Here is a 9647-nt window from a genome sequence, read left to right on the forward strand (position 1 = left end):
GCGACCAGCGCCGCCCCCACGACCCGTCCCACTTGGACTGAGTGTGCGGCCCCCGGCCCGGCCCGGCCCGGCCCGGCGGGCGGCGCTCCCTCCCCGAGCTGTGCAGCCAGGGCCGCGCGACACCCATGTGACTGGGCCATGGCCGCGGGGGAGCGGAGATGCCTCGCACATCATTCCCCCCCTTCCCCACCCGGGCAGGCTCCGGGCCTCGCCCCGCACCGCCCCAAGAGGAAAGCCCAGCGCGAGCGGCCCCGCCCGGGACCCAAGCTGGCAGCACGCGGCCTCCCGAGCAAGGGGCGGGGGGCCGATCGCACTACAAGCCCGGCGCTGCTCTGCTGGGCGTGCAAAAATAAAGCCGGGAAGTCCCCGGCGCTCAGCCCTCCATTGTGAGCAGGTAACGCCGCCGCGCCCAAGGTTGCTCCCTCGCTCGCCCGGTTGCGTTTCCTTTGGTCTGACTTGGAGGCCGGACGGGCAGGGATGCGCTAGAAGGGGCGGCGAGCGAGGCTGTGCGCACCAGGCGGCCTCGTGGCAGCGCTGGCAGCGCTACCTGGCTGGACGCTCTGCGCTCGGCCGCGTTTTGTCCCCGGCTCAGTGACAAACGAGCAGCCCTCGGCACATGTGTGCGGGCGTGTGAGGAGCTGTGACGTGGGTGGGAGAGAGGGGGGAGGGGGTGCCCCATTGCAGCCCTCTAGAGACCTCGGAGTCTGCAAGGATGTGTGAGGTCAAGGTTGCTCGCTCTCTCCTTGAAAGTTTTAAGTGAAATGATTTAGCTGGAGGAAGAGAAAATTGGAGGGAGAGAGAGGGAAGGGAGTGGGGAGAGTTGTTTCCCACATAGACAGGGCCTAGTCAAACGTTTTGATTAACATAACAGACTGAATTAACATTTGAGTCTCTGACATTCTGAAATTCCTTCATAAGAACATATGGCGTTGGCCCTGGGAGCTCCGGGTTTTGTTCTTAAGATGATGAACCCACACAAGATTTGGAAGGTAATATATATCAGTTTGTGTAAAATTACCCATGAGTCCCATCCCAAAGAAACAAAACAGCAACAACGACAAAACATCTCAAGCTAGAATGAGAATTAAAAGGTAGAACTCTTCACAATGCACAACCTACTTGTAAGACTACTTTTATTGCATTTTGGGATTGTAAAATCCTTCGGAAATTGCAGGTGCACAGCAATTATTTTGTATGGGAATAAAGCAATTAATATCCTTATGTTCTAAAACCCACAAATTATTTGAAGCTGATAGAAACAATGTTCTAGCCCCTCTTCATTCCTGTCAGGAAGATGACATCTAATTTAAAAGGCATTCTCAATGATTTTGTTAACCCTGACAAGAATAAAATCACAGTATAAGAACAAATCTCTCCTAGGTTCCCCTGGCAGGTAACATTGGAAAATATATCCCCTATCAAAACACAAATATCTATAGCAAATTTTACTATGGTTTGAGGGATAAAATAGTCATGCCTGTTAAACACACTGCAACTAAAAATTAGAAGCAGTTTATCAACAATTTCAAAAGACTTTCTTGATAAGGCTATCAACATATTTATTTTGAAATTTCTTCTCTGAAAATATCTGTTGCAATTCTTAGATCTTTCTCCATGTAATATTTGTTAGTTCAGGATTTGTCCCTTCATACAACTGAAAGGTATCACAAAAGATAATCAGATTGTAACAACTGTCATAATTTCATCAAAGTATCCAGACTATCTTTTTAAAACTATTTCACATATTTCAAATAAAAATATATTTTATGCCTAACAGATGCCAACTCAGCACTGATCAATCTGAAACTTTGCTTCCCTAGAAAAGCAGACAAGTCTTAATGCACTGAATTATTTAATAAAACATTTGCTTTATTTCTAATGGACTGTAGGTTACTTCTTTTGATGGAATGAATATACTGAAGGAGACTCCATGATGACTACCTTATGCTAGCCTCTAATATTTGATGGCAAAATTTAGATAACCTCTTGATAGCTCTGTTAAAAAATCATTTGGAGGAGACCTTTGAAATGCAAAGTAGGAAAAGAAATGCATTACCACAAAATAAATATGGCAAGTGCTATGCTTGTAACAGCTATGGAATCAGAAAGTCAAATCTTGTACCATATATGTTTTATGATTGTAGTATTTAATAAGCACTGACATGATCCAGAAGGCCAATATTATTTTAGAAAAAGGAGCCAGTCCTTCTTATAGTGATATATATGGGATTAAAACAATTAGAAGGAAATATAATTCAATGAGTATGAATGAATAATGTGGGCAAGGAGTAGATACAATTGTTTTCTTTTAAAATATCTATAAAATAATGGAATTTAACAAAGTAAAATTATGAGAAAGGGGTACAATACAGGATTATACATATTTTGTATTCCTTACATTTTAGATGATAGCTCAAATTGTTTAGGAAATGTTTGAATGTGAATTGTACTTGCAAATTGGCCATTGTTTAAAAAATATTTAAAATATTCCTAAAGAAAACGTTAAATAAATTAATGTATTAAATGTAGTATTGTGCTGCACCCCAGATTCTTTGACAGAATATAAGAAATACTCAACTTGCACTTTTATCACCAGTTAACAGTTTATTGTAAACATTTAAATATTAATGGTTAGAGTATGTGCTTTACATCTTACAAAACGTCTTGAAGAAAAACACAAAAATGCATCTTGTGCTTGAGGAGTAAAAGCAGAGCCCCTGATGTTTCAGTGACAGAGAAATATGAACAATTAAATCAGGTGCAATATTCAAAAGATTTCTCAGAGATTAATATTTGAAGACTAGTAGAAAAAAATGAAGAAATACATTTATCATTGATGCTATACTGAAAACTATTAATTGAAGCTGGGAGCTAAGGTTTTGGGATGGGGAGGTTGACATTTTTATAGAAGGCAAGTCTTTCCTAGCATGTTTTGCTTTATTTTCTAATTGAGCCCGTGTTTAAAGGGATTTCATCTTTACCTATGTGCAAAAGGATATGAGGTACAGTTAAACATATGTAATTGAAAATATGGAGAATTACAATACCCTACTGACATTCAATATGTAGGTTAATATTGCTCATGTTTATCTATTTAAAATACATTAGATTTGTTTGCCTTCTGGTTATGTGTTAACATCATGAATAGCTGTAATCAAAATAAATTTTAATCATGGTTATTTGCTTAATCCTAGAGAGAAAAAAAGCAAAATGGTCACTCTACACAATGTAGAGTGTGTGTGACTTGTGTTTTGACCTTTGCACATAGTGTGTTTTAAATGGCAGATTGGCTTGGATCCAACAAATTATTTCTAGCCATGTTCAATTATAAGGGACATAGCATATCTAAGGAACCCATATTTCAAATATTAATGTAGTCTTTGTATGTTTACTCTTTTAAGTTTATAGCACTACAAAGTATAATTTTCTATTGCCTTCTGTCTGAGTACACATCAAATCAGTATATAATTCCAACAATATACAAACAGTTAAATAATTTTAATGTTTTATATTTAAGATTAACTCACCTTTTATCTAGAGGTTTATATGCTATCCATTTACACACAGTGCAAGTGTAGGTAACAGCATGTAAAACTGGGTGAACGTATGTCATGAACATTATGCCCATACACTTGTTGTGCTGTTTTCTTAAGTATAGTTTTTAATCGGTTCAAATGGTAGTATTCTTTCTTTGTTCCTTTAAAACAACTGCTTTAAAAACATGCATTTTATTTAATTGCACTATCACCTTTGGGGACTTTTGGTAAATTCCACTTAGCCAGCAGCAAAGGATGAAATAGGTGGTTTTCAAGTACTGCTTCTGTTACTGATGTTGGCATTTAGATGGTAATTTCAGTCTGAGGTTTACTGTAAACATAAAGCAAGGGGTTTTTCCTTGAATGAACAATCTTAAACCAAATTTTAAGTAAAGGAATTGTAGTACAGGATATTATTTAAGCACAGTGATTAGTTCCTTTTAAAAGATTTAACATTCCCCAAGTGATATAGGTTAAAGATTTAAATTTAGTAGTTAATTTATAATTCTCTACACTAAAAAAGCATTTAAATGTTAACCACATTTTTATGCATGTCAAGTCAAAATAATGATAATTATAGTATGTTACAAAAGAACCTGAAATAAATTTCCAGCAAACCATACTGAATATTAATGCTCTGCTAATCCTTGAAAAGCTGGGTTAGTAAACTCTGGAATTTAGATATGTGATTTAATTGTAATGCACAGCTTTTCTTTAGAGAAGACTCCTATGCGCTGTAAAGTCTGACATTTATTGTGAGGTATATATTAATTGTTTTGTATTTTTTAAATAAATGCCTAAACAGAGTTACCCTAGAACCCATTCTTAAATTCCCTTTGTAGATGCATACCCCTGTGTACCAGTTACTTAATTATCATTGTTACACTAAAATAATAGCTTGCATTTACATTTATTGTATTATGGTCAGTATTGTAATATTGTAATGTTAAGGGTGAGATTTCTTTTATTTCCATGTAATAATTCAATCTATATCTAAGATACATGAGAAATTGCACATTGAATTTATCACCAAGCATCTGAAATATAAACTATTTTAAGATGAATTTATATTAATTAAATCCAAATATGCAGTTTCAAGGTTATCGGCGTGGGAAAGAGAAAAGTTGGTTTGTTATATGCTAAAGCAGCTTGGAGTAAATGAACCACATCCGTGGGCTGTATACATGATATTAGCCTGGTTTTCCCAGTACCATTTGGGCAAAACAATGTTACTTTTTTATTTAAAGTGTTTTCTTCTCAACAAGGGGCCACCACTTCCCAATCTCAAAAACACGCCCAAGAATATGTTAATTAATTGTATTGTGTCTCTGAAAGAAAGAGGTTGCCAAATGCAATAACAAAGTCCTTCCATCAATGAGCTATGTTCCCACTGCTAGTTGCCATCTAATTTTGGTTTTATATATGTAAATATACACACATTTGTTCTATGTATGTTTTTTTAACCATTAAAAAACAGTGAAAGTCTAACTTGACCACATAGGGTGTATCTTGGGAAGCTTAACATTCCTAGCAAATTAAGCGCGCAAGGCTTGGATCACTTTTTGTCAATCTTACTCTGGTACTTCAGAGCTGGAATGTGGCTAATTTTTATATCGTGGTATTTCCTCCATTAAATACAATGATCCTTTGTGGGAAAAGAAATATATGAAATGTGTCAACATATATTGCATACAAATAGGATGCAAGGAATATTGATATTGAACAGTGGCCAGAAATGATGTTCCCCTAACTATTTATAAATCCTTTCCTTTCAACAAGACAATTTTCATTCCACAATATGCATTGTTTACTAAAGCAATATGATCACATTAAATTTAATTTCAGATGACACTCTCTCAATCTGTATTCAAAAGAAAAGTTATCAAGCAGCAATTGAGAAAAAAACTCTCTAAAATATTTCATGAGGAAAATGATCAGAAATCTTAATTTTTTTTCTTATTTTAAAGCTAATATATGCCATGATTAGTAGTTAGTTTCATATGAAGTGCTGTTTATTTGCGTGTTAAGTCTTCCAATCATTCTACCATCTACCCTGAATTGCACATTTAGTAAAACTCTACAAAAGGCTACAAATGTATAAAGAGGAAGAGAACAGGGATAGCAAAAAGAAAGCTCTTTATTTTTATTTGAAGCAATGATGATGGCAAGTGGCTCCAAATTGAGGGGTGTCAGTTGTGAGGAATTATTTTCAACTAGATGCTTTTCATAAACAATAATCTGCTAACTTCTTTGTCTTGCCCTTAGAACTGTTGTCAAAAGTTCAAATTTCAGTGGTGATGTGGAAAAACAAGATTTAATTACACATACATGCTAATCTGTTAAAATAAATTGTCAAACCTTGTTAAATAATACACAAAAACCAGATGTTGCTTTTATAGAAGGCATATTTTCAAAACTTACTAGAAGTTTATCTATAAATTATTTTTGCTCTTAATAAATGTATCAGCCCCCAGACCTTTTCTTTTTCCTCTCTAAAGAGCAATGTGGAAAAGCGATTTTTGCTTAAAAGAGCAGCAGCACTTGTTGGAGATTTTTTTTGTATCAAATTAGTTAACTCTTGTCCGTGCAAGTGGGTGGAAAGTTCAGGTTTGGATGGCATGCTAAGGTCATTTAATTTGAAATTGGGTTCAAGGAAAAAAATATTCAAGCACAGCATATTTTTCCCGAAAAGCAGGACTTTTTAAATGTTTTTTAATCAAGTAAGCAGGATTTGCAAGAAGCCCCGGACTTTTTTTTTTTTTTTTTGCTTATGTGAGAACGAAGACAAGATTAATCTTCATTTTTAAAAATAAAGTCTTAAAACGTTTTATTTTCCGAACTAATTTCCCTCGATTTATTATTCCAAATCCCGTAATCCTGAAAGTTGTTTCTCCCCAGTTCTCCAAGGGGGGTCCTGCCCTAAAATCCACCCGCAAACAGAGGGTCTGTTATGTAGGAATCCGGTGTTATGAGGGGATATTTACCTTTCAAGGAACATGTGAGGTACAGCCTCACTGCAGCTCCCCTTAGTGAATGGCCCTTTTAAGTAGTCCTCGCTACTTATTTAGCAGTTCTTATTGGAAACCCCTGAGTTGCTGAGCCAGAGACTACTAGCGTGCAGCGTAACCCGCTGCCTCTGGAGCTAAAAGAAAAGGCTGCTCGGCAGAAGCTCTCCTTCCCTCACATGGCGGGACGGCGCCGGCAGCTGAAAACAGCGCGAAGCAGGCGGCCTGCGAACAATGGGGAGCGACCGGAGGAAAAAGAGCCCGAGCTGCACTTCCTCCAGCCCGACCCGCTCCTTCACGGCACCTTCCCCAGGCTGCCTGTCCCTGCCAGCCTGCCCTCTCTGCAACCCCGCTTGCTGCCTGACAGCCGGGCCGTGTTCCCCGGCCCTTTGCTCACCTACGGCAGCTTTCCCAAGCTCATCCCACTCACTGGAGCGCTCCGCTAGCCCTGAACCCCCACACGTAAGTCTGGCAGCTCACCCCTCCTTCTGTGGAGGGCACCCACAAATGCACTGCTCCAGCTACTCACCCTCAAACTCTACCACCCTCAATGCAAAGGGTTTTAGAGGATGAGTGGGATTACTTAGCTGGCCTGGGGCCAGCTGCTCTCCAGAGCCTATCCCGGGTTCAGGATTCCAATTAGGCTGACCTATAAGAATCCTGACATCTCCACTTGCTGCCACTGACCCTCTGCCAGCTGGCCGCGGTCCTGCTCATTTCCTCGCATGCCATGAGCACTGCCAGCAGGAGAGGAGGAAGCACTGCATTCAGCCCCGCCGCTGCAGTGCTCGCCTCTTCCCTTCAGGGGACGGTGCTGCGCACAGCCGCCCGCTCAGCATTGTTCTCCTCCCTGACCCCCAGCTCCCCTCTCCCACCCTGCAGAAATTGGCAGGAGAAAGAGGGAAACGGGGGGAAGCACGAGAAAGGACACAAAGCGGAGGGGAGACGGAGGGGCCAGCCCTCCCCGGCACCGGCCATTCCAGCGTCCTGTCACCTTAATTCCCTTTCTCCGCGCTTGGCAGGCGCTAGCTGCCGCCCGCCTGAATCTTGCTATTCCGCTCGTTCATTGAAGCCTTCCGGCTCCCCCCGCCTGCCTGCCTGCACCCTCCTGCCCGCTCTCCCCTCGCCGCAGCCGCCCAGACCCAGGGGATCCCGCCGAGCGGCCCCGGCGCCGGGCCCGCTCCGCCGCCCCTCCTGGCTGCAGGCCGGGGCCCTCCCCGGGCCTCTCTCCCGCAGCTCGGGCCACTAGGTGCTGCATCCGCAGCCTGGCCTGCAACGAAGTGTCATTTCTGTGAAACCTGCAACGACTGTTTTTCCCGGGATTTCTGCTTATTGATCAACACCCGTCACTCTAGCTCGGCTTTTTTTCCTGCCCGGTGGATTTTTTGGTGTGGGGGAGGGGCTCACTGACTTGTAATTACATTTTTAATCAGCCTCTTCCTCGCTTCAAATTTGTATGTAGCTCAAGCATTTACCACAAACCCGAAAAACGGGACCCAAAGCAGCACTTACTACTCGAGCAGCTGATTATTGAAATGTAGCAAAACAGACGGGCTTTCAATTTTTTTTAATTAAAGGCTAGGGTTAGAATTCATTGTATTTTGAATCCTTTTCACCTTGCTGCATATTTTTGTCCCTGAAAACCTGTTCCTATCACCAAAGCCCTGTTCATAGCTGGCAGGTCAAAAATATAAAACGATTGAAAAGTAAGACATGAGGATGGGGGGGAGAGGGGTCTCCAAGCTACTCGCAGAGGGGTGAGGGGTCGCAGTCAGAGGAAAACCGTGACTTGATTTAAATAATTGCATAATATTAGGGTTTAACTCATACATGTTTACATTTGGGTGTTTTGATTAATGCCACATTTGATTTTTCACCGATTTCCTTAAAAGCCCCTGACAAGGTACTTTTAAAACACACGAGAGATTAACGTTTGCCAAAGAATATTCAACAGGCAAATCCTCTCCTGCCTTGCCCAAACACATATCTGTAAGTCTATAATGCCTCTCAATTGATTTGAGCAACGCCCCTCTCTCTGGCCTCAACTCCTCTTCTGCTATAGTCTGGAAGGGTCAAAAAGTCTCCCCCTCCACTTGTTATTTAAATCTAGTACTTAGCAACTTGGGCTCTCCAGGTGCGGCGACCGGCTCCGTCCTGTTTTAAAAGTCATCTGGACCCCTTTTTTCCCGCTGAAACTTGCTTTTTCTCCCGCATTGTTTCCTACAGCACAAGTGCCTGGGGGTCTGGCTGCGCTCCCCGCCCCCTCGGCCGGACCCTGCTGCCGCGTCGTGCCCGAGTCCGAGGGGCTCCGGGGAAGGCGCGGAGCCGGGTCCCGCCCGCGAGGGGTGCCCGAACCCCCCCGGATGCCATCACACGTGCTCCAGCACGTCTGCTCAGCTCCGCAGCGGCTCGGGGCGACGATGCTTCACACGCCGCCAAGCCCACGTGTGCACGCCCAGCTCCCCCGCGCCGGCTCAGGCCCCCAGCCCTGCGGGGCCAGGAGGAGATCCCACCCCCGGCGCACCGCCCTCCCGGGAGCCTGCCCGGTGTCGGGACCGGCTACCACTTCCTGGGTGCCCGCTGGCCCGGGCGCTACAAGGGGCCCCGAGCTGGGGGGGATCTAGCTCGGCACTAGCGCGGCCGGCGCGGGGAATTGTGGGTAAGAAAGAGCCCGGGCGGCAAAAGGAAGCGGCGGGAGGAGGGGAGGGGGTGAAAGGTCAGCAGCCGGGAGCCCGGCGCTGGGCGCCCACGTGAGGGGAAGCGGTGGCCGCACATTGTTCTGCGGGCGCCCATGCGGGGGGCTCCCGGCCCGGCCGTGCGGGGCAGCACCCGCTGACAAAGCCTTGCATTTGCCTGGCAACGAGTGGGGGAGGCGGCGGCTTCCCGCATCCCCGGGAGGAAGATAAACACCAAGCATGTGTTTCCTTCCCCACGAGAGGGACTGCAGGGTGCGGGGCTGCCTCGGGGTGAGGGGAACGGGGCTTGTCTCCAGCGCTGCCCCACCCAACGTGGCAGCTCTTTGTGCTGCTGCCCGGCCCCGGCGCTCGCAGCCCCCGGACCAGGGAAACGTGCGTTTTGCAGCAAGGGCTGTTTGTTTGCCCCCCCC

The sequence above is a fragment of the Gavialis gangeticus genome, unplaced genomic scaffold (assembly GCF_001723915.1).
Source record: "Gavialis gangeticus isolate Ggan-Ray unplaced genomic scaffold, GavGan_comp1, whole genome shotgun sequence".
NCBI classification, from domain to species: Eukaryota; Metazoa; Chordata; order Crocodylia; family Gavialidae; genus Gavialis; species Gavialis gangeticus.